The sequence below is a fragment of the Ovis aries genome, chromosome X, assembly GCF_016772045.2.
Source record: "Ovis aries strain OAR_USU_Benz2616 breed Rambouillet chromosome X, ARS-UI_Ramb_v3.0, whole genome shotgun sequence".
Taxonomy (NCBI): Eukaryota; Metazoa; Chordata; class Mammalia; order Artiodactyla; family Bovidae; genus Ovis; species Ovis aries.
The window spans coordinates 124,064,540-124,090,687 of NC_056080.1; the positions used below are offsets into that span (position 1 = coordinate 124,064,540).

General features: G+C 44.3%; 1 protein-coding gene across 3 annotated transcripts in view; it reads right to left on the minus strand.

The window, feature by feature from the left end:
• PAK3 (p21 (RAC1) activated kinase 3) overlaps positions 1 to 26,148 on the minus strand; it is a 306,671-nt gene that overhangs the window by 270,678 nt on the left and 9,845 nt on the right. The window lies entirely within an intron of this gene.

Below are 26,148 nucleotides of genomic sequence, written 5' to 3' on the forward strand. Positions count from 1 at the left end.
AATAAACAAAATGTGATATGTGTAAACAGCAACATATTATTCAGCAATACTGGAGAGGGAAATGACAGCCCACTTCAGTATCCTTGCCTGGAGAATCCCATGGATAGAGGAGCCTGGTGGGCTATAGTCCATAGGGTAGCAAAGAGTCAGACATGACTGAAGTGACTTAGCACTCACGCACACCGCATTCATAGTTTCGGAAACTCCATATAGTGACAGTGTCAATTCTCTCAAAATTGATGCACACATTTAATGTAATTCTTATCAAAATCCCATCAAGATTTTAGTGGATTTAGGCAATATTATTCAATGATACATTTCGAAATACAAAAGACAAAATAGGTAAATAATTTTGAAAAAAAATAATAAAGCAAGGGTAGTTGCTTCACCCAATATTAAGGCTTACTATATCATTTCAGTAATCAAGAGAGCATCATTATTGGCAGAGGATAGACACAGACATCAATGGAACAGGATAGGAAACCCAGAAATAGACCCACACAAATATGCCCAACTGATTTTTGACAAAGATGCAAAAACAATTCAAGGGAAGAAAGATAGCCTTGTCAAGAAATGATAATGGAGTAATTTGACATCCATAAGCCAAAAAAAAAAAAAAAAAAAAAGGCTTGACTTAAATTTCACATCTTATATAAAAATTGACTCAAAGTAGATCATAGATTCTGTACAGTTTTTACAAACTATGTTCAGTTTACAGAAGACTTTTTTTTTCATTTCTGTGAAAAAGTTTATGTTTTAATGCAGAATATTTTTTATAGAACACTTCTGATAGAAAAATAGGAGAAAATCTCAGGGACCCAAGGCCTGGTGAGTTCTTAGGCATGACACCAGAAGTATAATCTATAAAAGAAAATCAATAAATTGGACCCCATTAAAATTAAAACTTTGCTCTGTGAAAGACTTAGTTAAAAGAGTGAAAAGATAAATACTGAGAGAAAATATTGTCAAACCATGTATCTGGCAAAAGACCGGTATCTAGAATATATAAAGAATTCTCAGTACTTCAACAGCAAAAAACACAGAACTATATTAGAAAGTGGGCACAAGACAGTAAAAGGCATTTCACTGAGGAGGATGCTTAGATAGCAAATAAGCACATTAAAAAGTTGTTCAACATTTTTAGCCACTATGAAAAATGCAAATTTAAAAGATACCACTACACACCTGAGACTGGTGGACTAAAAATTAGTGGAAACATCAAGTGTCGGCAAGGATGCAGAGAAACTGGATTACTCACGTATTACGCATGAGAATGTAAAATGGTACAGCCCCTCTGGAAATCAGTTTGGCAGATTCTTATATTGTAAAACTAAACATGCATTTACCTCTGTTGTGTGATCACTAAGTCACATCTGACTTTTTGTGACCCCATGGACTGTAGATCACCAGGCAGACTCCTCTGTCCGTTCCAGACCCAGGGATCAAACCCACATCTCTTGTGCCTACTGCATTGGCAGGTAGATTCTTTACCACTGGCACCGCCTGACCCAGCAATTACCCTCCTGGACCTTAATCCAAGAGATGAAAACTTATGTCTACATAAAAACCTGTACATAATTGTTCATAGAAGTTTTATTCATAAAAGCCAGAAACTGAAAACAGCAAAAATGTCCTTCAACAGAATAATTAAACAAATTCTGATCTGTCCATATCATGAAATACTAGTCTGCATTAAAAAGGAATGAATTTTTAATATATGCAACAACTTGGATGGGTCTCTGGGGCATCAAGCCAAGTAAAAAAGTCAATCTCAAAAGGTTGTATATTATTCCAATTATATAACATATTTGAAATGACAAAACTACAGAGATAGAGAATAGATTAGTAGTTGCCAAGGGTTAGCGATGGTGGGGAGAAAAAAGTGGGTATAACTAATTAGAGGTAGCAGGAGGGAGATCTTTGCTGTAATGGACTAATTTTGTACCTTAACTGTGGTGTTGGATACATAAAACCATACAGGAGATAAACTGATCTAGAACTATATATACACACACATCGTGTCAAAGTTCATTTCCTGGCTTAATACTGTACAATGGTTACGTAAGGTATAACCCTGAGGCCACAAGGAAACTAAGTGGAAACTAAGTGGAGGGCACACAGGTCCCCTCTGTAACATCTTTACAACTTCCTGTAAATCTATAATTATTTAAAAAGTAAAAGTCTAGGGACTTCCTTGGTGGTCCAGTGTTTGAGACTTTTGAGACGCTGCACTTCAACTGCAAGGGGCATGGATTTGATCCCTGGCTGGGGAACGAGGACACAGCATGCTTTGCAGTGCGGCCAAAAAGTAATAAAAAAAAATTTTTTTTTTCAAAAAAGTCTAAAAAACTGTGGACTGTATATGCATTTTGTTTCAACTTTTAAAAAAAGTGGGAGAGATTTTGTATAAACTTCTGGATTTCTATTTTCTCTTGGAAAGTCCTAAGACATGGAAACCCTGGCCCACAATGCCAGGCTTTTTTTTATGTGGGAATTGCTCTCGCTAGCCATCGGAGTCCTCACCGAGGTCCTGGTAGTCATTTATGCTATGGTCTGCCCCTTCCAAAGGCATTTGAGCTTGTGGCCTCTGGTCATGCCTTTGTCCCCAACCCTCTGCCTGCCTGAACTTTCACCCATTTCTAACAAGGCCATGCCCCAAATAGGAACTCTGCATGAGAAGCCTCCAGTTCAGGAAAGATACCTCTAGTCCTCACCTTTCTGCTATCAGTTCTGAGCCCTCTCACTCACTAATTCCTAATTTATTTGCTTTGGCCCCACTCCCTCAGCACTGTTCAGGTTCTTGCCGAATACGGCAAAGCTTTAGGATGTTAACTGTACTGCTGGTTTCCTGAACCACAGTCAGGGACACAGGGTGTTTTAAGGTCAGGGCTCTCCTTCCCTACCTGCCTGACTGGGCAGGAAGACTATATACTCTTGAAGTGAGAGTTGAGCATATGTCTGAAAACTCTCTGAGGCCCTGTTGAGTGGTTTAGCATTCCCTTGCACACAAGGAATGCTCTTTGGCAGAACATAAAGGGCTTTCCCAGTGGCTTCATGAAAAAGAATTTACGTGCAATGCAGGAGACGTGGGAAACATGGGTTCAATTGCTGGGTCGGGAAGATCCCCTGAAGTAGGAAAAGGCAACCCAATCCAGTATTCTTGCCTGGAGAATCCCATGGACAGAGGGGTCTGATGGGCTACAGTTCATAGGTTCACAAATAATCGGATATGATTGAGTGACTGAGCATGCATGCAAAGGACATTTGAAAGCCTTCCTCTCAAAGACGGGGGGCGGAATCTGTCCCTGACACAGACTATAAAACATATCTTGCCCCTAGTTTTTTCTCTTCCTTAAAAGTTGTTTAAATTACAAAAATCACACATACTCATGTGGAATTCTGGTGACATTATAGAGAAAAATTAAAGGAGCAAAATAATCTGCAACCTCACTACCTACAGATAATTACTATTAGCATATTGATGAATTTCCTTCCAGTCTTTTTTCTGTGTTTACTGAGACACTCCAAAAGAGCGTCACACTCAATATATTCTGTAGCCTGCCTTTCTCAATCAGCTACTATGAGCGTATTTCTTTGTCAATAAAAATTCTTACAAAACATTTACATTTGAATGGGACTGCTGATACTATCTTCCCTTCTCATTCTTCTAAGAGGGGGTCTCACTCCCTCTCTCTCCCCCACTCCTTCTCTACCTCCTTTTTTCCTTCCCTCTCTCTTTCCTACTCTCACTTTCTTTGACATACTAAGTGAATCATATTTACAGGGATAAAGGTTTGGGTAGGGGAGCAGTGGGCCTATGGAAGGTGTAGATTGAAGAGGAGACGGTTCGGTGAGTAGAGGTGAAAAGCTGCTCTGGACATCAAAACTGGTCTGCTAAGCCGAGCAGCAAGATGAATTGACCCCATCCCCCCTTCCTTTGTGTGGGAGTGAATGGAACTGGAGCACTGGGGCCAACAAAGACCACCGTTCTTTCCATTATGGAGACTCCAGTTGTGGAAACCCATTTTTCATATAAGAAAAATATATTCCTTTTCTGGGGGACACATATTTAGTCATTCATTGGCTACATCAGCTGAATGAATTATAACCGCCCCATCTACCAGACATTTACATGTGCTGAGCACTGTGCTCATCACTCTACATGAGTCTGTGCGGTGGAGGAAAGCATAGTGCTTAAGAGAAAGCCTGACAGGCTGCCCAAGTTTGATTCTCAGCTGTTTTTTTGTTTTTTAACTTCATTATTATTATTATTATTTACTTTCCAATATTGTATTGGTTTTGCCATACATCAACATGAATCCACCACAGGTGTATACGTGTTCCCAACCCCGAACCCCCCTCCCACCTCCCCCCCACACACCATCCCTCTGGGTCATCCTAGTGTACCAGTCCCAAGCATCCTGCACCCTGCATTGAACCTAGACTGGCGATTCGTTTCTTATATGATATTATACATGTTTCAATGCCATTGTCCCAAATCATCCCACCCTCTCCCTCTCCCACAGAGTCCAAAAGACTGTTCTATACATCTGTGTCTCTTTTGCTGTCTCGCATACAGGGTTATCGTTACCATCTTTCTAAATTCCATATGTATGCGTTAGTATACCGTATTGGTGTTTTTCTTTCTGACTTCTTCATTCTGTATGATCGGCTCCAGTTTCATCCACATCATTAGAACTGATTCAAATGTACTCTTTTTAATGGCTGAGTGATACTCCATTGTGTATATGTACCACTGCTTTCTTATCCATTCATCTGCTGATGGACATCTAGGTTGCTTCCATGTCCTGGCTATTATAAACAGTGCTGCAATGAACATTGGGGTACACCTGTCTCTTTCAATTCTGGTTTCCTCGGTGTGTATGCCCAGCAGTGGGATTGCTGGGTCATAAGGCAATTCTATTTCCAGTTTTTGAAGGAATCTCCACACGGTTCTCCATAGTGGCTGTACTAGTTTGTATTCCCACCAACAGTGTAAGAGGGTTCCCTTTTCTCCACACCCTCTCCAGCATTTATTGCTTGTAGACTTTTGGATCGTAGCCATTCTGGCTGGTGTGAAATGGTACCTCATTGTGGTTTTGATTTGCATTTCTCTGATAATGAGTGATGTTGAGCATCTTTTCATGTGTTTGTTAGCCATCTGTATGTCTTCTTTGGAGAAATGTCTATTTAGTTCTTTGGCCCATTTTTTGATTGGGTCATTTATTTTTCTGGAATTGAGCTGCATAAGTTGCTTGTATAATTTTGAGATTAGTTGTTTGTCAGTTGCTTCATTTGCTATTATTTTCTCCCATTCCTAAGGCTGTCTTTTCACCTTGCTTATATTTTCCTTTGTTGTGCAGAAGCTTTTAATTTTAATTAGGTCCCATTTGCTTACTTTTTCTTTTATTTCCAGTATTCTGGGAGGCGGGTCATAAAGGATCCTGCTGTGATTTATGTCGGAGAGTGTTTTGCCTATGTTCTCCTCTAGGAGTTGTATAGTTTCTGGTCTTACATTTAGATCTGTAATCCATTTTGAGTTTACTTTTGTGTATGGTGTTAGAAAGTGATCTAGTTCCATTCTTGTACAAGTGGTTGACCAGTTTTCCCAGCACCACTTGTTAAAAAGATTGTCTTTAATCCATTGTATATTCTCACCTCCTTTGTCGAAGATAAGGTGTCCATAGGTGTGTAGATTTATCTTTGGGCTTTCTATTTTGTTCCATTGATCTATATGTCTGTCTTTGTGCCAGTACCATACTGTCTTGATGACTGTGGCTTTGTAGTAGAGCCTGAAGTCAGGCAGGTTGAGTCCTCCAGTTCCATTCTTCTTTCTCAAGATTGCTTTGGCTATTCGAGGGTTTTTGTATTTCCATACAAATTGTGAAATTATTTGTTCTAGCTCTGTGAAAAATACCACTGGTAGCTTGATAGGGAGTGCATTGAATCTATAGATTGCTTTGGGTAGTGTACTCATTTTCACTATATTGATTCTTCCGCTTCATGAACATGGTATATTTCTCCATCTATTAGTGTCCTCTTTGATTTCTTTCACCAGTGTTTTATAGTTTTCTAAATATAGGTCTTATTTTCTTTAGGTAGATATATTCCTAAGTATTTTATTCTTTTTGTTGCAATGGTGAATGGAATTGTTTCCTTAATTTCTCTTTCTATTTTCTCATTATTAGTGTATAGGAATGCAAGAGATTTCTGTGTGTTGATTTAATATCCTGCCACTTTACTATATTCATTGATTAGCTCTAGTAATTTTCTGGTGGAGTCTTTAGGGTTTTCTATGTAGAGGATCATGTCATCTGCAAACAGTGAGAGCTGCCACTTACTACCTGTGTGACCTTGGGCAAGTTAACCCTTTTTTTATCCTTGGGTTTTGCATCTATAAAACAGCGATAATCAGAGTACCTATTTCACAGGGTTATGGTGAACATGTGAAGTGCTTAGAAGAGGGCCTGGTCCATACCAGGTGCTTCCCAGTGTTAGCTGTCATTGTTAGTGGTAATAAATCTTCACAGTAGCTCCATGATAGAGGTACTGTTGTTATCTTTCTAGGAGAAACTTGGGTTTGGAGAAATCAAACGATGGCCTAAGCTCATGAGGCTGCTAAGGGGTCAAGATCCAGCTCCAATCTGCCTTACTTTGGAACTGGGCTTGTAAACCACAGGGCTAATAGGTCTCCCCTCTTTCTCTGAATGGCAGCTGATTGTCTTGTTCTCAAAGCCTGGAACTGAGGGTGAGGCGGAGGAAGGGGACAGTGAGACAATGAGGGCCTTCCCACAAACTTGGCCACTTCAACAGAGCTCAGGCCATGGGGCTCAAAGCAGCAACCCCCAGTCAGAGAAGGGGTGCTTGGGCCTAGTTCCCTTGGTTTTGATCTCCTGCTGGGAGACTTTGGGCTTAAGCTCCCAGCCCTCTGACTCTCCAACATTTTGACCTGTCCCAGAAAAAATGCTGCCTGGATTTTTTTATTTTCCTCTGTCCCGTTTCCACTTCAATCTCACCTCCTCGTGGCCCACATGGCTTTTGGGGCAGTTAGCCTCATGCTGGCTAGAAGAGACAGCTGTCTTAAGGCCGGCCCCTTTGTTTGACAGAAGCTGGTAAATCAGCAGTAATCCCCGATTCACAGTGATAATCAGCTCCCTGTCTGGACAGTCAGGGCTGCACAAAATAACAAGTGGGGCCGCACCTGTTCTGGGGGTCTGGCACTCAGAAAGAAAGCTGCTATGAATGGCCCAAGCCCCCACTGAGCAGCAGCTGCAGCCTGGAATCACAGCTTTGTTAGCATAAGAATGGAGCCAGCCACGCCAGCCAGCCTGCTAACCAGCCAGCCTGCCAGCTTCCTTTTTTCCCTCCTTCCCAGCTCATCCTTGAACACCAAATGGGCCACCCTCATTGTGAGCAGACCCGCTTCGCCTTTCTTTTCTCAACTGGGATGATCAATTTTTCATTTGTGGGGAAAAGGAAAGCACTTTCCTTTCTTCAGACTGGATCCCAGGGGATGAAGAGTCTGTTGATCTGCTCACTGTTCCTTGGGGTCTCACTCCGGACTGGAGGTTACCCCAGCATGGGACCCCAGGAGGCACACTGCACAGAGTAGAATGCAAATGGTGCCCCCTGGAGTTTTGCAGGGCACAGCCTGTGTGGCCGGGCCCTGGGAGCACATGGAGCCCAGGGCTTCCTCTAGAAAGGCCTCTACCCTCTTGCTACTCAATGGGGTTCATGGATCCGCTCTATCAACAGTATCTGGGACCCTGTCAGAAATGCAGAAGCTCAGACCCTAACCTGAATCAGCAATCTGGTTTTAGCAAGATGTGGTGATTCAGCTGCTCATCAACATTTGAGAAGCACTAGGGTAGGAAATAAGTTTCCACTTTTCACCTATTTGAAAGTGGTTGAGCTTTTCGAATGAGAAAAATCATGGTTCCAATCTTAGCTCCATCACTTACTAGGTGTGTGACCTCAACTGAGTCACTTAACTTCCCAGAGCCTCAGTTTCCTCATCTGTAAAAGGGCAACAATGATAATAATGACAGGGTTATTGCGAGAATAAATAACAAAAATGTTTATGAAGGTCACTAGCATACTGCTGGCATATGATCCTGTCTCAATAAATAATAGCTGTTCTTCTTATTTTGCTCCCTGATAAACAACACTATTCTGCCAACTACAGATGAGTCAGATGCTGACCTGCCCAGTTGTCTATTCATCAGGAAGGGCCCTTTATTTCTTCTGCCACTGTTATGGGAACTTAAAGCAGTAAGTTTAATTAAGAACACCCCACCACTATATAGCATTTTGAACTTTTCAAAGCATCTTTCACACTCACTATTTTATAACATGGAACTGGGAACCACCGGATTTGTCAATGCCAAGATTCCCTTTGTATAAGTGACGATGTGCGTGTTCCCCTTTCTTGAAGACAGATGAAAAGCCTCCAGCCTGAACTCAATCCCAGTTTGGAAGAGTGTAAGCAGGGCCATGGTCCATGAGCTGGCATGAGAACTAAGCTCATGGAGAATCAGTTTTCACTAAGATCACAGCATGGGGCTAGACAGGGTTTCTTAAGGTTCTCCTAGTTCTGAGAAAGTAAACATGGAACAAGCTTTGATTCAGTGGGCTTTTCTACAGGTTTTAAAAAGACTCTTTAATCATTTGGAAGCATATGAGAGATAATGCCAAGGAGAAAAATGCAAGTTATGGAACAGGGTGTAATTTAATATCTGAGACTGCCTAGGGATGGTGCCTGCATCAAGGCCCTGGGTGTTCTTCAGGCAGAGTTCAATGTTCATGTCCATGACAGGCACCAGGCACCTCAAACGGAGGAGGAAGGGCCTTAGAACAATCACCAAAAGTCACATCAAGCTGTGAGAGCCCTCAGTCTGGTCTGGACCTTGGCAACCAACTACACACATCTGGAAGGGTCAAAGTTCCTGAATTCAAGCTCTATGAAGCTTTCATACTCTTGATATAAGAGATACTCTTCTGTTCGTGATAAACAGTGAACTTGTTAAAGTTGGTTGTGAAGATCAAGGTCAATGGCATTCAAATTTTTTCTTCTGGCTCCAGAATTTTCACTCTAATGGAGAATGTCCTCAGTTGCCCAGAATAATACACACAAAGCACAGTTGCCCTGATTGAAGAGTTTCACCCTGGCGAGTGGTGCACTCAGCTCACTGCCCCTCACCTTCACTCCAGAACATGCACAGGGATCCCTGTACATTAAACTTGAAAACCACTGCTATGAGTCCCTGGGAGTCGCTGATGACATATGAGCAGAGCAGAAACACAATAAGTTTTCCATCATAGAAGGATTCTTTGGGTTCCAAAGACAGCTTTAAGGAGGTTGCTATAGAGCCAGGTGCTCCAGTTAGGAAGATACTACAATGGTACAGGTGACAGATGATGGGAATTCAAAGAAGGGGCAGTCAAGATACCAAGAACAAACACATGAGAGATGGTTGTGAGATAGACTTGGGAGGAACTGGTCATTGTAGAAAGTGAGGAAGATGAAAGAAGAATCTTGGATGACTCAGATTTCTCATTTAGTGGAGCCAGAGTATATAAAAGGTCACATTCAGTTTTGGACATTGAGTGGAATTTCTAGGCAGAGACAGCCCATAGCCACTTTCATAAACAGATCTAGGGCTCGGAGAGAGATCTGTGGTGAAGGTACACATCTGCAAGTTATAAAATGTAGGTAATAGCTGAAGTCGCAGGCATGGATAAAATTTCCAAGAAAAAGTGTGAAGGAGTAGGAAAAGAAGGACTTCCCAGGTGGCGCTAGTGGTAAACGATCCTCCTAAGATGAAGAAGACATAAGAGACGCGGATTCGATCCCTGGGTTGGAAAGATCCCCGGGGGAGAGCATGGTAACCCACTCCAGTATCCTTGCCTGGAGAATTCCATGGACGGAGGAACCTGGTGGGCTACAGTCCATAGAGTCACAAAGAGTCAGACACGACTGAAGTGACTTAGCATGCAAGCACACAGTAGGAAAACAGAAAGCACTTCCTGGGAACACTGATATTTTGGGTTTGGGAAAAGAAACCGAAGCTTAAAGAGCAGCCACAGAAGAGGGAGGTGAATCAAGAAAGAGCAGTGTCATGGAATCCACTGGAGAACAAATTTTCAGGAAGGCAGGCAGTAAAAATTAATGATTCAGAAACACCAAGTAAGTCAAAAGACTGAGAAATGCTCATTAGATTTGTCAGTTGGGAAATCACTGGTGTCCACAGCAAAAGATGTTTCAGGGGAGTGATGAGGACAGAAACCAGATTCCACTGTGGAAATAAATGGAAGCAGAGGGGATGGCACAGGCTGAGGAGATTCACTGTTCAAGAAGCTTGGCAATGAAGGGGAGAAGAGACATAGGGCAGTAGCTAGAGAAGAAGGATATGGGATTGAAAAGAAAGTCTTGAAAGATAAAACACTGTAAATATTCTGAAAGGAGCCCATAGTAAGAAACATGTTGAAGATCCTCAAGATAGAGGAAAGCTTTTGTAGGTGTGACTGAGACAACTGAATAAAAGTGGAGAAGAAGAAGGGGGAAACAGAGGATGAGATGGTTGGATGGCATCACTGACTCAGTGGACATGAGTTACAGCAAACTCCAGGAGATAGTGAAGGACAGGGAAGCCTGGCATGCTGCAGTCCATGGGGTGGCAAAGAGTGGGACACAACTGGGCGACTGAACAACAACAAGAGATGCATCTAGGTGGCAAGACAGGAATTTGAGACCAAGGAAGCCTCTTATTTTCTCTGTTAAATGGAAAATGAAGCCACCTTCTAACAGAGACATGGACAGGTGTGGGGTTGGAGGCTGGGGGAGGGTAATTTACCCACCGAGAGGAATGTGAGATGTAGCTTACTAGGGTCACACTTTGTCAGATTTCCCAGTAGTTTTAGGGAACAACTGAGATTGGTTTCCTGCCCAGGTGCAGAAGTATAGGATAAGAGCCTGTCGCTTATCTGGTGGTTCATTAGAATCACTGACAGAGCTTAAAAAGACCAACTTAGGGGCCCCATTCCAGGCCAATGAAATCAGGCATCAGCTCCTTTTAAAGCATCCCAGGTGATTCTCATGTGCAGCCAGGACCAAGATCCACTGGAATAATCTATGGTTTGGGCTTTGCTGAAATACTAACCAGACGAGAACGTTAACACATTATAATTGCTAAAAAAAAAAGTTGCACTATGGGGTTTAGGAGGGAGAGGAAAAGAAGAGAAGCCAGAAGGACTGATAACTAGGAAGAACTCAGTAGAGTCAAGAGATGAGAGATTTAGCTAAGGTGAAAGAGAAAGCGTAATTAGAATGAAGGGGTGGGTGTAGAATCTTTAACTTACCTGATAGGTCAGTTGGTGAAGAACCTGTCTGCAAAGCATGAGACCCCAGTTCGATTCCTGGGTCAGGAAGATCCACTGGAGAAGGGATAGGCTACCCACTCCAGTATTCCTGGGCTTCCCTTGTGGCTCAGCTGGTAAAGAATCCACCTGCAATGTGGGAAGGCTGGGTTCGATCCTTGGGTTGGGAAGATCCCCTGGAGAAGGAAAAGGCTACCCACTCCAGTATTCTGGGCTGGAGAATTCCAAGGACTATATAGTCCATGGCCTCAGAAAGAGTCAGACAGGACTGAGCAAAGAAGCTTTGCTATCATACTACTTGAGTTTAAGATTTCAGAGGTGTAGTAGTTCAGGGCAATGAAAAAATACATGAGCTGGCAAGAGGGACACATGATCAAAGTTGAGTAGAGATGAAAGTGAGTGGAGACAAGTGAAATCAAGTAAGCTTCAAATGTAAGTCAGACTCTATCCCATTCTCCAGCCAGAACCTTCCCTTCTAAAGGCTCACCGTCTCAATTCAGAGTAAAAGCCATAGTCCGTACAATTTCATGCAAGGCCTAAGAAGACCTGGGCTCTTACGGCTCCCTGACCTTGTCTTCTACTCTCCCATCACGAACTCAGCTTCAGCCATATCGGCCCCTTCCCAGCCAGGTACGCTCCTGCCTTAAGACAGCTGCACTCTCGGTTCTCTCTGCCTGTAATGCTCTCCTGCAAGATATTTACATGGTAGCTCCCTCACTTCCTCCAGGTCTTTGCCCAAATATCATCTCCTCAATGAAGGCTACCCTTGTTGAAATTCCTTCTCTCACATATAAAAGTGATTCTTCTCTCTCATCATTGCCTACCTTGTTTCCCTGCTTCATTCTCTTCCATCTGTTTATCACCAACAGACATTCTATGCATGATTATTTGTTTACTGATGGGTTAACTCTCTCCCCTACTCCTGTCCTCCTGATGGTAAGGTTCTTGTGGACAGGAATTTTTGTCCATTTGTTCATTGCTACAGCCTTCACACCACACCTCTGACAGTGCCCAGTATATCACAACACTCCATAAATATTCATCAAAGGCACAAGCCATGAGTCCAAGGTGCTGGATGGATTGTACACTGGCGCACTAAAGTCTTCCAGGATAAAAGCAGGGCTCATGTTTGAGAGGAAAGTAATAAACCAGGCATTAAAAGTCCAGGAAAAGTGTGGGTTGAAGAGGAGGAAGAGTTGACAAAAAGAAGAGTGGATAGTATAAGCAGCACATGCCTCAAAGGAGCATTTATTTAACTTTATTTCATTTTTAAAACAATCTATCTTTTAGACTTTGTCAGCGCAGGAGCAGCCTAGAGGAGCTACCCCACCCGAGGCCAGGGGCGGCGGCCAGGAGGAGCTACCCCACATCCAAGGAGCGGGGGCTGCACGGGCACCAGATGGCCTTAGAGGAACTATTCCACGTTCAAGGTTGGGAGGGGCGGCGGTGAGGAGATACCCCTCGTCCAAGGAAAGGAGCAGCGGCTGCGCTTTGCTGGAGCAGCCGTGAAGAGATTCCCCGCGTCAAAGGTAAGAGAAACCCAAGTCAGACGGTAAGTGTTGCAAGAGGGCAGACACACTGAAACCATAATCACAGAAAACTAGTCAATCTAATCACACTAGGACCACAGCCTTGTCTAACTCAATGAAACTAAGCCATACTCTGTGGGGCCACCTAAGACAGGCGGGCATGGTGGAGAGGTCTGACACAATGTGGTCCACTGGAGAGGGGAATGGTAAACCACTTCAGTATTCTTGCCTTGAGAACCCCATGAACAGTATGAAAAGGCAAAATGATAGGATACAGAAAGAGGAACTCCCCAGGTCGGTAGGTGCCCAATATGCTACTGGAGATCAGTGGAGAAATAACTCCAAAAAGAATGAAGGGATGGAGCCAAAGCAAAAACAATACCCACTTGTGGATGTGACTGGTGAAGCAAGGTCCGATGCTGTAAAGAGCAATATTGCATAGGAACCTGGAATGTCAGGTCCATGAATCAAGGCAAATTGGATGTGGTCAAACAGGAGATGGCAAGAGTGAACATCAACATTTTAGGAATCAGCAAACTAAAATGGACTGGAATGGGTGAATTTAACTCAGATGACCATTATATCCACTACTGTGGGCAGGAATCCCTCAGAAGAAATGGAGTAGCCATCATGGTCAACAAAAGAGTCCGAAATGCAGTACTTGGATGCAATCTCAAAAATGACAGAATGATCTCTGTTCGTCTCCAAGGCAAACCATTCAATATCACAGTAATCCAAGTCTATGCCCCAACCAGTAACACTGAAGAAGCTGAAGTTTAACGGTTCTATGAAGACCTACAAGACCTTTTAGAACTAACACCCACAAAAGATGTCCCTTTCACTATAGGGGACTGGAATGCAAAAGTAGGAAGTCAAGAAACACCTGGAGTAACAGGCAAATTTGGCCTTGGGATACGGAACGAAGCAGGGCAAAGACTAACAGAGTTTTGCCAAGAAAATGCACTGATCATAGCAAACACCCTCTTCCAACAACACAAGAGAAGACTCTACACATGGACATCACCAGATGGTCAACACCAAAATCAGACTGATTATATTCTTTGCAGCCAAAGATGGAGAAGCTCTATACAGCCAACAAAAACAAGCTGACTGTGGCTCAGATCATGAACTTCCTATTGCCAAATTCAGACTTAAATTGAAGAAAGTAGGGAAAACCACTAGACCATTCAGGTATGACCTAAATCAAATCCCTTATGATTATACAGTGGAAGTGAGAAATAGATTTAACGGCCTAGATCTGATAGATAGAGTGCCTGATGAACTATGGAGGGAGGTTTGTGACATTGTAGAGGAGAAAGGGATTAAGACCATCCCCATGGAAAAGAAATGCAAAAAAGCAAAATGGCTGTCTGGAGAGGCCTTACAAATAGCTGTGAAAAGAACAGAAGCGAAAAGCAAAGGAGAAAAGGAAAGAGATAAGCATCTGAATGCAGAGTTCCAAAGAATAGCAAGGAGAGATAAGAAAGCTTTTCTCAGCAATCAATGCAAGAAATAGAGGAAAAGAACAGGATGGGAAAGACTAGAGATCTCTTCAAGAAAATTAGAGATACCAAGGGAACATTTCATGCAAAGATGGGCTCGATAAAGGACAGAAATGGTACGGTCCTAACAGAACAGAAGACATTAAGAAGAGGTGGCAAGAATACACAGAAGAACTATACAAAAAAGATCTTCATGACCCAGATAATCATAATGGTGTGATCACTCACCTAGAGCCAGACATCCTGGAAGGTGAAGTCAAGTGGGCCTTAGAAAGCATCACTACGAACAAAGCTAGTGGAGATGATGGAATTCCAGTGGAGCTATTTCAAATCCTGAAAGATGATGCTGTGAAAGTGCTGAACTCAATATGCCAGCATATTTGGAAAACTCAGCAGTGGTCACAGGACTGGAAAAGGTCAGTTTTCATTCCAGTCCCAAAGAAAGGCAATGCTAAAGAATGCTCAATCTACCACACAATTGCACTCATCTCACACGCTAGTAAAGTAATGCTCAAAATTCTCCAAGCTAGGCTTCAGCAATAAGTGAACTGTGAACTCCCAGATGTTCAAGCTGGTTTTAGAAAAGGCAGAGGAACCAGAGGTCAAATTGCCAACATCCGCTGGATCATGGAAAAAGCAAGAGAGTTCCAGAAAAACATCTATTTCTGCTTTATTGACTATGCCAAAGCCTTTGACTGTGTGGATCACAATCAACTACAGAATTCTGAAAGAGATGGGAATACCAGACCACCTGACCTGCCTCTTGAGAAACCTGTATGCAGGTCAGGAAGCGACAGTTAGAACTGGACATGGAACAACAGACTGGTTCCAAACAGGAAAAGGAGTACATCAAGGCTGTATATTGTCACCCTGCTTATTTAACTTATATGCAGAGTACATCATGAGAAACGCTGAGCTGGAAGAAGCACAAGCTGGAATCAAGATTGCTGGGAGAAATATCAATAACCTCACATATGCAGATGACACCACCCTTATGGCAGAAAGTGAAGAGGAACTAAAAAGCCTCTTGATGAAAGTGAAAGAGAAGAGTGAAAACGTTGGCTTAAAGCTCAACATTCAGAAAACAAAGATCATGGCATCTTGTCCCATTACTTCATGGGAAATAGATGGGGAAACAGTGGAAACAGTGTCAGAGTTTATTTTGGGGAGCTCCAAAATCACTGCAGACAGTGACTGCAGCCATGAAATTAAAAGATGCTTACTCCTTGGAAGAAAAGTTATGACCAACCTAGATAGCATATTGAAAAGCAGAGACATTACTTTGCCAACAAAGGTCCGTCTAGTAAAGGCTATGGTTTTTCCTGTGGTCATGTATGGATGTAAGAGTTGGACTGTGAAGAATGCTGAGTGTCGAAGAATTGATGCTTTTGAACTGTGGTGTTGGAGAAGACTCTTGAGAGTCCCTTGGACTGCAAGGAGATCCAACCAGTCCATTCTGAAGGAGATCAGCCCTGGGATTTCTTTGGAGGGAATGATGCTGAAGCTGAAACTCCAGTATTTTGGCCACCTCATGCAAAGTGTTGACTTACTGGAAAAGACTCTGATGCTGGGAGGGATTGGGGGCAGGAAGAGAAGGGGACGACAGAGGATGAGATGGCTGGATGGCATCACGGACTCAATGGACATGAATCTGAGTGAACTCCGGGAGTTGGTGATGGACAGGGAGGCCTGGAGTGCTGCGATTCATGGGGTCACAAAGAGTCGGACACGACAGAGCGACTGAACTGAACTGAACTGATCGTTTAGACTGTGATGACCTACAGGGCTGGGATGGGGGGTGAGTGGGACAGATGCGCAAATGGGATGGGTGTTGATAAATTTATACTTATAGCTGATTTGGTGCTTCCTGGGTGGCTCAGGGATAAAGCATCCACCTGCCAATGCAGGAGACACAAGAGACACAGGTTTGATCCCTGGGTTAGGAAGATCCTCTAGAGAAAGAAATGGGAACCCACGCCAGTATTCTTGCCTAGGAAATCCCAAGGACAGAGGAGCCTGATAGGCTACAGTCCATGGGGTCCAAAGAGTCGGACATGACTTAGCAGCTGAGCATACACGCACACATAGTTGGCTCACATTGTTGTATAGCAGAAACCAACATAACATTGTAAAGCAATTATCCTCCAATTAAAATAAAAAATAATAAAAAAACAATCTTTTTAAAACAATAAACAATACATTTAGTTGTTTTTGAATTCTATTATCTGTTGGCTTGTTTTCTTTTTTTTTTAAGATGGACAAAAAAGACCTGAAAATAGCATCAGAGAATAAGAGCATGTGGACATCACACCTCAGTAACGTGGTGTGTGCAGCCCCAGAGAGTAAGCAGCTGCAGGAGAATGGATATGTTTTCTAAGGCAAGAAGGTGTCTGGAATTTGTAAATCTGGCTGCACATCAGCATCACCTGGGGTGTGGCTCTTTAAAAAGTAAAAGTGCCCAGGCCTCACTTCAAGCCAGTTGAATCAGAATCTCACAGGGAGGGAGTCCAGGCTTCAGTCCTTGTTAAAAAGCTTCCCAGGAGACTCTAATGTGTAGCCAGTGCTGTGATGCTCAGAGGTGGATGACACAGCAAGAGGGAAGGGTCAGGGGACTTAGTCGATGTGCAACCTGAGTCTCAAAGGGCACAGCCAAAATCATGGGAGACATGATGGGGTGATGAAAAGAAAGTTCAAACATGTATGGGTATGAAAAGCCCCAGGAGAGCAGAAAGGGGCTTACATTTATGACAGTGGCAGGGGATCACATGAATGGAGAGGCTTTAAGAGGTCTCAAAAGTCAGGGTTGACTCCTTTTGGAAGAAAATCACTGGGTGAAGCTGTGCAGGAGTTGAAACAAGCTGGGGAGGTGTTGATTACCACCTAGGCCGGTTCCAGATTTGGGGAATTCAGACAGTACAGTCAGGTCCAAGGTGGGTAAAAGGTGGGGATGTCATGATAGCTTGCAATTTTCTCTTGGTGGCTTTGGAAAACAGGAAGTGAAGTGGACCCCTAGATGTTCATTGCTATAGGCTGTGTGTTCTGGGAATGATGACCAGGTCAGTCTTGGGTCTCCATCAGGAGAGGTTGAAGGCAAGGCAAGTGGGAGCAGTGATGATGGAGCTGCTTAGAGTTAACTCCATGGACAGTTGGAGGAAGGTGGTTTCCATTCTGTCTGGACTACAGGGGGTGAATGCAAAGCAGGTTTTGGTTAGGGAGGAAGCTGGGCTGGCTAGACCAGGATCAGGTCTCTGGAGGCAGGGAGCTGCTGGGTACCCTTAATCCCACTGAGATGATAAATTCATACCCATCCCCCTCCAATGCCCTTGGTTGGGTATTACCAGAGTAATAGGTACCAGAGTAGGTAGCCTTTCCATGCTCCAGGGGATCTTCACAACCCAGGGATCAAACCCGGGTCTTCTGCATTGTAGGCAGATTTTTTTTTTTTTTTTTTTTTTTTTTTACCATCTGAGTCATGAGGGAAGCCCATTAGCATACAGGGCAAGGCCTGGTTCAGTTCCTCATTGGAAACCAACCTTGGCAGTCTGTGGGAACCAGGGGTGCTGCCTCTGCAGACTAACCCACCACCTAGCACCCCCTTAAGGCCTTCGCTAAAATGGACCTATGTGTGCACATGCTTCTCAGTGGAGTCTGACTCTTTGCAACCCCAGGAACCATAGCCTGCCAGGCTCTTCTGTCCATGGGATTTTCCAGGCAAGAATACTGGAGTGGGTTGTCATTCCCTTCTCCAGGGGATCTTCACAACCCAGGGATCAAACCCTTGTCTCGTGCACTGGCAGGCAGATTCTTTACTAAAGTTATGGATTCTGACCTCCTGATCCTTCCCATTCTGGTGGTCAGGACTGTTACGTCTCTTTTTCTGTCACTCATCTGGGTGCCTATGCATGTCTATAACTGTGTGTGTAGCTCCTGGGGCTCCTGAGGATGACTCTGGACCTCCTCCACGAAGGGAGCAGGGATGAGCCAGGTTGTCCCCAAGGAGCAAGCTGTACACACTTTCAGTTCCAGGGCTGATCTCTGAAGCCAGGACATCTCAACGTGTGATCCAGGGCTTACCTGCACCACCATTCCCTGGGATGTTTGTAAAAATGCAGATTCCTGAGCTCCTACCTCAGAACTATAGGATCAGACAACTCCCTGGAGAACTGCAAGAATCACATAAACACTGCAATAGGGCACCTCCTTATTTTATCTTGTCTAGATGCTGTAACCCCGCTAAATTTTGTCTATTCTGTGATGGACTCTAAGGTCCACAGCATGCTATCCATAGTATGTGCTTACCCATGGCCATGAAAACCCACACCTGCCTGAGCAACTGAGGCCCTCAGGTCACTTCTCGTCTTCTGCTCTGCCCATCCTGAGCTAGCCTGTACATTCCCATGAAGTCACGCTTCTGTGAACACAGAGGCTTTACTGCATGGATGAAGGATGTTCTGAAGACCAAGGTTAGGTGTGCCCTGTGCATCATGCTGACACAGCAGCAACTGTTCAAAAGGGGATTGATGATTAAATGCAGTTCAAAGTCTATCCAGGAACATATCTTTTTCTTTTTTAAAGAAAAGCTTGATCCATTCATGTCTGATGCTTTAGTGAGAAGAGTAAAATTGAAAAATAAACAAGTTCCTTCCCTTAATTGATCAGTCTTCAATACATGATGTCTTGGGTGCTTTGGGGAGTACAGACATGAGGAAGACATAGTCAGTGTCCTCAAAGAGTTTAAAACCTAAGGCAATGGCAACCCACTCCAGTACTCCTACCTGGAAAATCCCATGGACAGCAGAGCCTTGTGGGCTGCCATCTATGGGGTCGCACAGAGTCAGACACGACTGAAGTGACTTAGCAGCAGCAGCAGGGAGACCATGGGGCTTCCCAGTGGCTCAGTGGTAAGGAATCTGCCTGGAATGCAAGAGATTCGGGTTTGATCCCCAGATCAGGAAGATCCTCTGGAGGAGGGCATGACAACCCACTGCATTATTCTTCAGAGAATCCCATGAACAGAGAAGCCTGGTGGGCTACAGTCCACGGGGTCACAAAGAGTTGGAAATGGCTGAAGCGACTGATCATGCAGGGACAGAGAGACAACAAATACTCTCATGTCAGTTATCGTCAAAACAAAGTAGTATAGTATATATGCCCCATAACCATTAGAGACCGAATGCGGCACAGGAGAGCTAAACCCTGAACTGGCTTCAGGCTACATCCCCATGTCCCTTAGTGGTACTGCCATCTTCCTCACTCAAGTCAGACACATGGAAGTCCTCCTTGATTGCTCCCTCCCCTTGCCAGCATATCCCGTCCACCAGCAAGTCCCTTTGGCTCTAGCTGTAATATGTATCTTAAATCTGCTCACTTCTCTCCATGGCCACTGCCACCCCTTAGTCCAAGCCACCAGAATCTCTCCCTGAACTGGTATCCCAGGCACCTAGTCTTGGCCTTCTTTCCCTTCATTACTCTCTACAGGCCAAGTTTGTGTAGCAGCCAGAGGACTATTTTAAACATATGAATTAATCATTTTGATCCCTGATGAAAACACATCCATGGCTTCCCAATGCACTCAGCATAAAGAGGGAACTCACTACCGTGGCCTGCAAGCCCCCACGTGGTCTCCAGTCTCACTGAGCACCCCTTTTCCATGGTTCACTAACTCTTTGAGTCAGCTGAATACGGCCAGCACCCACCTGAAGTGTCTGCCCACGTTGATCCCTCAGTCTGGAATATTCTTTGCTATTATTTATTCATCTTTCCAATCTCAGCTTAGATGTCACTTCCCCCAGAAAGACTTTCTTCATTCCCTCCCATCTAAATTGTCTCCCTTGTAACCATCTCTCATAACCACCCTTTCTTCTCCCTTACAGCACTTATGACAACTTACACATTTGGCCCTTGAATAACATGGGTCAGAGTGGTGTGGGTTCACTTACATGTGGATATTTTCTGATGTGGGGGGACTTCCCAGGTGGCTCAGCGGTAATGCAAGAGACAAGGGTTCAGTCCTTGAGTCAGGAAGATTCCCTGGAGAAGCAAATGACAACCCACCCCAGTATTCTTGCCTGGAAAATTCTGTGGCCAGAGGAGCCTGGCAGGCTACAGTCCATGGGGTCGCAAAGAGTCAGATATGACGGAGTGACTGAGCACAGATACCACACTACGACATGATCAGTGGTTGAATCCATGGGTGGGAATTGCAGATAGGTTGGGATCACATATATGGAGGGCTGATTATAAGTTATACACATTTTTTTCAGTGACACAGAGGTTGGTGCGCCAAACCTCATATTGTTCGAGGTTCAACTCTAATTATGTATGTCTCTGTTGGTTTGCTTAATGTCTGTTTCCTGCACTAAATTGTGAGCTTGATGAAGGCAAGTTAATAATCACATTCTAAGTGCCAAGCACATCACCTAGTATATAACAGATGCTCAATGGGTCCTTGAGATGAAAAAAGAAAGAAGTGAGATGTTCTCAGAAGGATTTCTGGAGAAGAACCAGTAGGAGAGCACCATGAACAGAGGCATGGAAATGGGTATTTATGTGCAAGATGTATTCTGGGGATGAGGGTAGCCTGGTGTAGCTGGAGTATGGGGTCTGTGTTAAGTAAATACTATTGGAAATGTGTGTCATAGTCATTTATACTAATACAGTGTGTGTGTGCTGTCATGTCTGACTCTTTACGACCCCATGAACTGTAGCCCACCAGGATCCTCTGTTCATGGGAATCTCCAGGCAAGAATATGGGAGTGGGTAGCCATTTCCTCCTTCAGGGGATCTTCCCTACCCAGGGATCAAACCCACGCCTCCTGTGTCTCCTGCATTACAGGCAGATTCTTAACCACTGAGCCACCTGGGAAGCCCATATAATAGAAAGTCTGAAACTTCTGGCTAAGAAGTGAGATTTTTACTTGGTCATGTCCACCATGGGGCTACCCTAGCCTGATCCCAGCTAGTATCCAAGCAACCCCAGGGTGGGTCAGATGCAAAAATCCTCCTGTGCTGCAAGCAGTTAGAGGTGGTATGGCTCCATATCTCCAGCCATGGCCAAGGGCCCAGCAGGATTCAGAATGAGCAACATCTGCTGTGTCCAAGTCAATCAGTTGTACACTGCTGCACCAATGCCTGCCGTACCAGTGGAAAAGTGGAAGGGGTGGCATAGAAGGGTTTCTTGGCCAAGTATTGGGTTGGCCATAAAGTTTGCTTATTTTTCCATAAGATGTTATGGAAAAGCCCGAAAGAACTTTTTGGCTAACCCTAACACATCGAAAAGTCCCCCTGGGTCATGTAACCCCTTCTGAATATTTTATACGTGTCCAAGATCCCATCTGGACCCTTACCACTCCAGGCTGACCGATATCTCTAGAAGTAACAATACTGCCTCCTACCTGAAATGGTTATTAGAAGGATGGAATACGAAAATACATATGAAGTACTTAGCATAGTGCCTCACACATGGGAAGCACTCAGTAATGTTAGCTATTCCTACTGTTATTAGCAGCTTCAACAGCAGCAACAATAATATTGACCAGTTCAGGAAAGAAATAATAAGAGGTGAACTAAGGCAAAGGTCACTGAGGAATCCAATGAGGACAGCATATGCCTGAAATGAGCAGTCACTGTGGGGCCCCAGAGGTGCAGATAAATGTATCGAGAAAGGCTTCAAGGCTGGTGCCCAGCCAGTGGTGGGCAGGGCAGGTTGCTTGGTCACCAGGCTGAGGTAGGTGATGCCCTGGGAGGTAGCCGCCCTCAAGGCAGGCCCTGTCACCAGGGTTCAATTCCCAGCTCTATTGATCAGGTAGGAACTGTCACTATGGCAGCATCTGCTTGCCTTCCTTGACGTGGGAGGAGACGCAGGGCCCTCTGGCCTGTTGTCTTGGAGGAAGGCCAGAAGGGAATACGTGCCTGGTGGGGCTGCCAAGGGAGGAAAGGGAGGGGCAGCTAACAAAACTTGGTGCTGCCTGGAGCCAGGTTCCTATGGGAGCTGATAAGCAAGGTCTGCCTTGTCCTCATTTTTGTCACTTTGTGAACTATTTGGGGTCCTAGGAATCAATCAGCTGCTGTCCAGAAGCAGCCCAGGTGACACAGCCCAGGTGCAGGGTTTTTGCAGGAAGCTCTCAGGAGGTCTCCAGGCAGAAAGGCTGTCTCCTCCGCTCACCCTCAACAACAGGCATCAGAAACCTCTGCTGGGGTGGGAGTTAGGTTCAGAAGTGGCCCAGACATGGAGAAGCCAGGGGCCAAAGAGCCTACAGGGCCACTAAGTTGGCAACTGACAATACTTTCTTGAGCACTTCTACAGGCCCAGCAGCATGCTGAGAACCTTGCAAGAATGAGCTTGTTTATTCCTCAAGAAAACCCTATGAGGTGACTACTGTGATTGTTCCCATTATACAGGTGAAGGAACTTAAGTTTAAGGAGGCTATGCGACTTACCCAAAGTTGCTGGACTAGGATTCAGGTGCTCATCATCATAAAAGAAATAGCTGCTCTTTACTGAGCACTAACTATGGGGCAGACCCTTGCTATGTATTATCTTTTTGATTCCTTACTATTGCTCTACAACATAGGTGTAATTCTTACTCTTTCCATTGTACAGAGTTAAGGCAATTAGATGGTTAAGAAACTTTCCAAGATCGCATAGTTAGTAGGAGACAGAACAGGAATTTGAACTTAAGCAAATGATTCCAACTCTTAGCCCTTGAACCTTCTACTACTTCTCTCTCTCTCTCTCTCTTTTTTTTCCCCAGAACAGCTCTTTAACCAGGGAAAACCTGAAAACTACAATCATCTATCTTGGACCATTTGTTTTCAATGATCTGCTTGCTTTAATATCCCCATGGAAACTGGAGAGTCGGGATCATTACAGATGGGAGAACTGAGGCCTAGGAGACCAAATGACTTGTTAGGCATTAGACATGGATCAAGTGACTGAGGCCTTAAGAGACCCTTAGGCCCATTGACTCCCATGACTGAATGACAATAAGGACAAACCCTCCAGAAAAGAGGTGGGAGTCTTTGTCTGGCATCTCCAACTCAAAAGAGATTTTAGAGAAATTATAGCCAAAGTAAGATCTTTCCAGGAAGGAGCTAAGAAAAAGAAAAAAGAATTGTTTTTCTGTAGCAATGTTAAATCGATCCATGCACTCCAGTCAAAGTGAAAACTTGGGCTCCTTCAAATGGGGTCTTAGGTTATGGCGCCAAGACAGACTTGCTCCCATGGGAATATTCTTGAAATCTCTGGGCATGGATTTGTTGTACTCATGAGTTTGAGTCACATCAACACGAATTCAATGAGTCTGTATTGGTGGATGCCAAATATTCCTTGCCTCATGTTGCAAGTTTGATAATGAGAATCAGACAAGAAGGACTTGGGTGAGCTGGAAACCCAAGAATCCAAGCCAACAAGAATGTTGTTTAGCCTATTCTGGGCCCCTTTCCTGGCTCTCTCCCCTTTTCCAGTCCCCTTTTAGCTGAGAGCATCCAGGAAGTCATTCCCTACCTCTGCTCTTGGCACTGGCTTCCGGAAGGGAGTGGGAGGAAGAAAATACCAAGTATGTTTCACATCCCCAGGGTCTATGAAACTAGCAATAGTCACAGGGGTCTCAGGAATGTACTTCTCAATGCCAATAGTTGCAGTTTTACTCAGGTTTCAGTTCTCAAGAATCAAAACCAGGTTCCCAGGCCCACCCCTCCAATGATACTTAATAACCCTGGCAACATTATTCTGCCATTAAAACCAACTCCCCCTTCTTTCTTGGTGTTTAAAGTTACTGAGGCTCTTCCGGGCTCAGACTCTTCACACCCAAGAAAATCTGTTGCTGCATAGATTGGCCTCCAGTACAACCCAGCCTGATACACACCACAAGGTAGGAGGCAGATACTGTATGCACGCGTGCATGTTAAGTTGTATCCAACTCTTTGTTAACCCATGGACTGTAGCCCGCCATTACCCTCTGTCCATGAGATTTCCCAGGCAAGAATACTGGAGTGGGTTGTAATTTCCTCTTCCAGAGGATCTTCCAGACCCAGGGATTGAACCCGCATCTCCTGTGTCTCCTGCATTGCAGGCGGATTTGTTACTGTTTGAGCCATCATGGAAGCCTGATATACACCATGGGGAATCCTTAATAGCAGAATACTCTGTGTAATCATGCGGGCCCTAGGACCAGACAGATAGATCCACTGTGCTACTCACCAGCTGACTGAACTTGTACAAGTCCCTTAGTGGCTCTGAGCCTGTTTCCTCCTCTGGGATATGGGAATACTAAGAATGCCTATCTGATGGAGCTGTGGAAGAGATTCAGTGAGATAATGCATGCCGGGACAGTGGCATGGTACCTGGCACTGGGCTTAGTAAATGATGGCTATAGATAAAGAGGAAGACTTGCTGTCTCTGAAACTTTGCCTTGAAGAAGTATTTCTCTAGCTCCAATTTCCCCTGTTATGAAGTGAAGGGCTGAAGGCTGAGACCCTAGGAAAGAAATGGAGCAAAGGGGTGTGTACATTTTATTTTTTGGTCCCACAGTGCAGTTGGTGGAATCTTAGGTCCCCTACCAGAGATTGAACCCAGTCTGGCAGTGAGAGTGCTGAGTCCTAACTGTTGGACTGCCTGGGAAATCCCCAAAGGCGTGTATCTTGATGCTGACCCCTTTCCTTTAGGCACTTAGAGAACAGGACAATATTGAGAGAGGGCCTACGGTTGAAGGAAATGAAATCAGTAATGTGATGAAGTGAGGGGTGATGGGTGGGGAGAAGGTGTTTAAAGAGGGGTGGGGTGGTGGGAGATGAGGGCCTAAAAAGCTCAGAGGTTGAAATCCCATGAAACAAGAGAACCCACAGCAACACCATGAGCTGAATGAAGGAAAGAGAAAGAAAAGTTTACAAAGTAAAGAAGGGATAGAAGGAAGCTTCAAAAGGGATTCACAGGAGAGCTTGGGCAGACAGGTCTGAATTCTGGTAACTGCTTTGGCCTTTCTCAGAAATGTTTTGACAGAAGATTTTGGGCCAAAGGTCCTGAAATATGCTCATTATTGAATAAATGGTCAGTTTGTTCACTCAGACTTGCTCTTATTAAAAGGAACAGTCTGCTCTCCACTCACTTCTGCAGAAACTAGCCCCAGGGAATAAGGTCGCAAACCAGCCTCCCCAAATGAGGTCTCATATCACAGGTTTCTAAACCATAGACATAGAGACACCTGGACTTTCCCACTTTGGAAAATGGGTTTCATTTCCTCAGGCTGGAAAACTCAGTTCTTGCCTCCAGAAAGTTACCACAGGAAGGGGTTATAGCCATCTCTGAATCGTCGAAGGAGCTGGATAACAAATAGTGTAGCTGGGTCCACTCTTGGAGTTTCCGATTCAACTGGTTGAGGTGGGGACTCCAACATATTTTTTTAATGTGCCTCCAAATGATTTTGGAGTTCCCTGGTGGCTCAGATGGTAAAGCGTCTGCCTCCAATGTGGGAAACCCGGGTTCAATCCTTGGGTCAGGAAGATCTCCTGGAGAAGCAAATGGTAACCCACTCCAGTATTTTTGCCTGGAAAATCCTGGAAAAGCCTGGTAGGCTACAGGCCATGGGGTCACTAAGAGTCGGATACAACTGAGCAACTTCACTTTCACTTTCACACGATTTTGTTACTAAGCAAGTTTTGACTGGAGACAAATATGCTTTGCTTAGATGAAAGGCACTACAATATAATCTATTCCTAACAAAGAGTGAGGAATCTGAGGCTCAG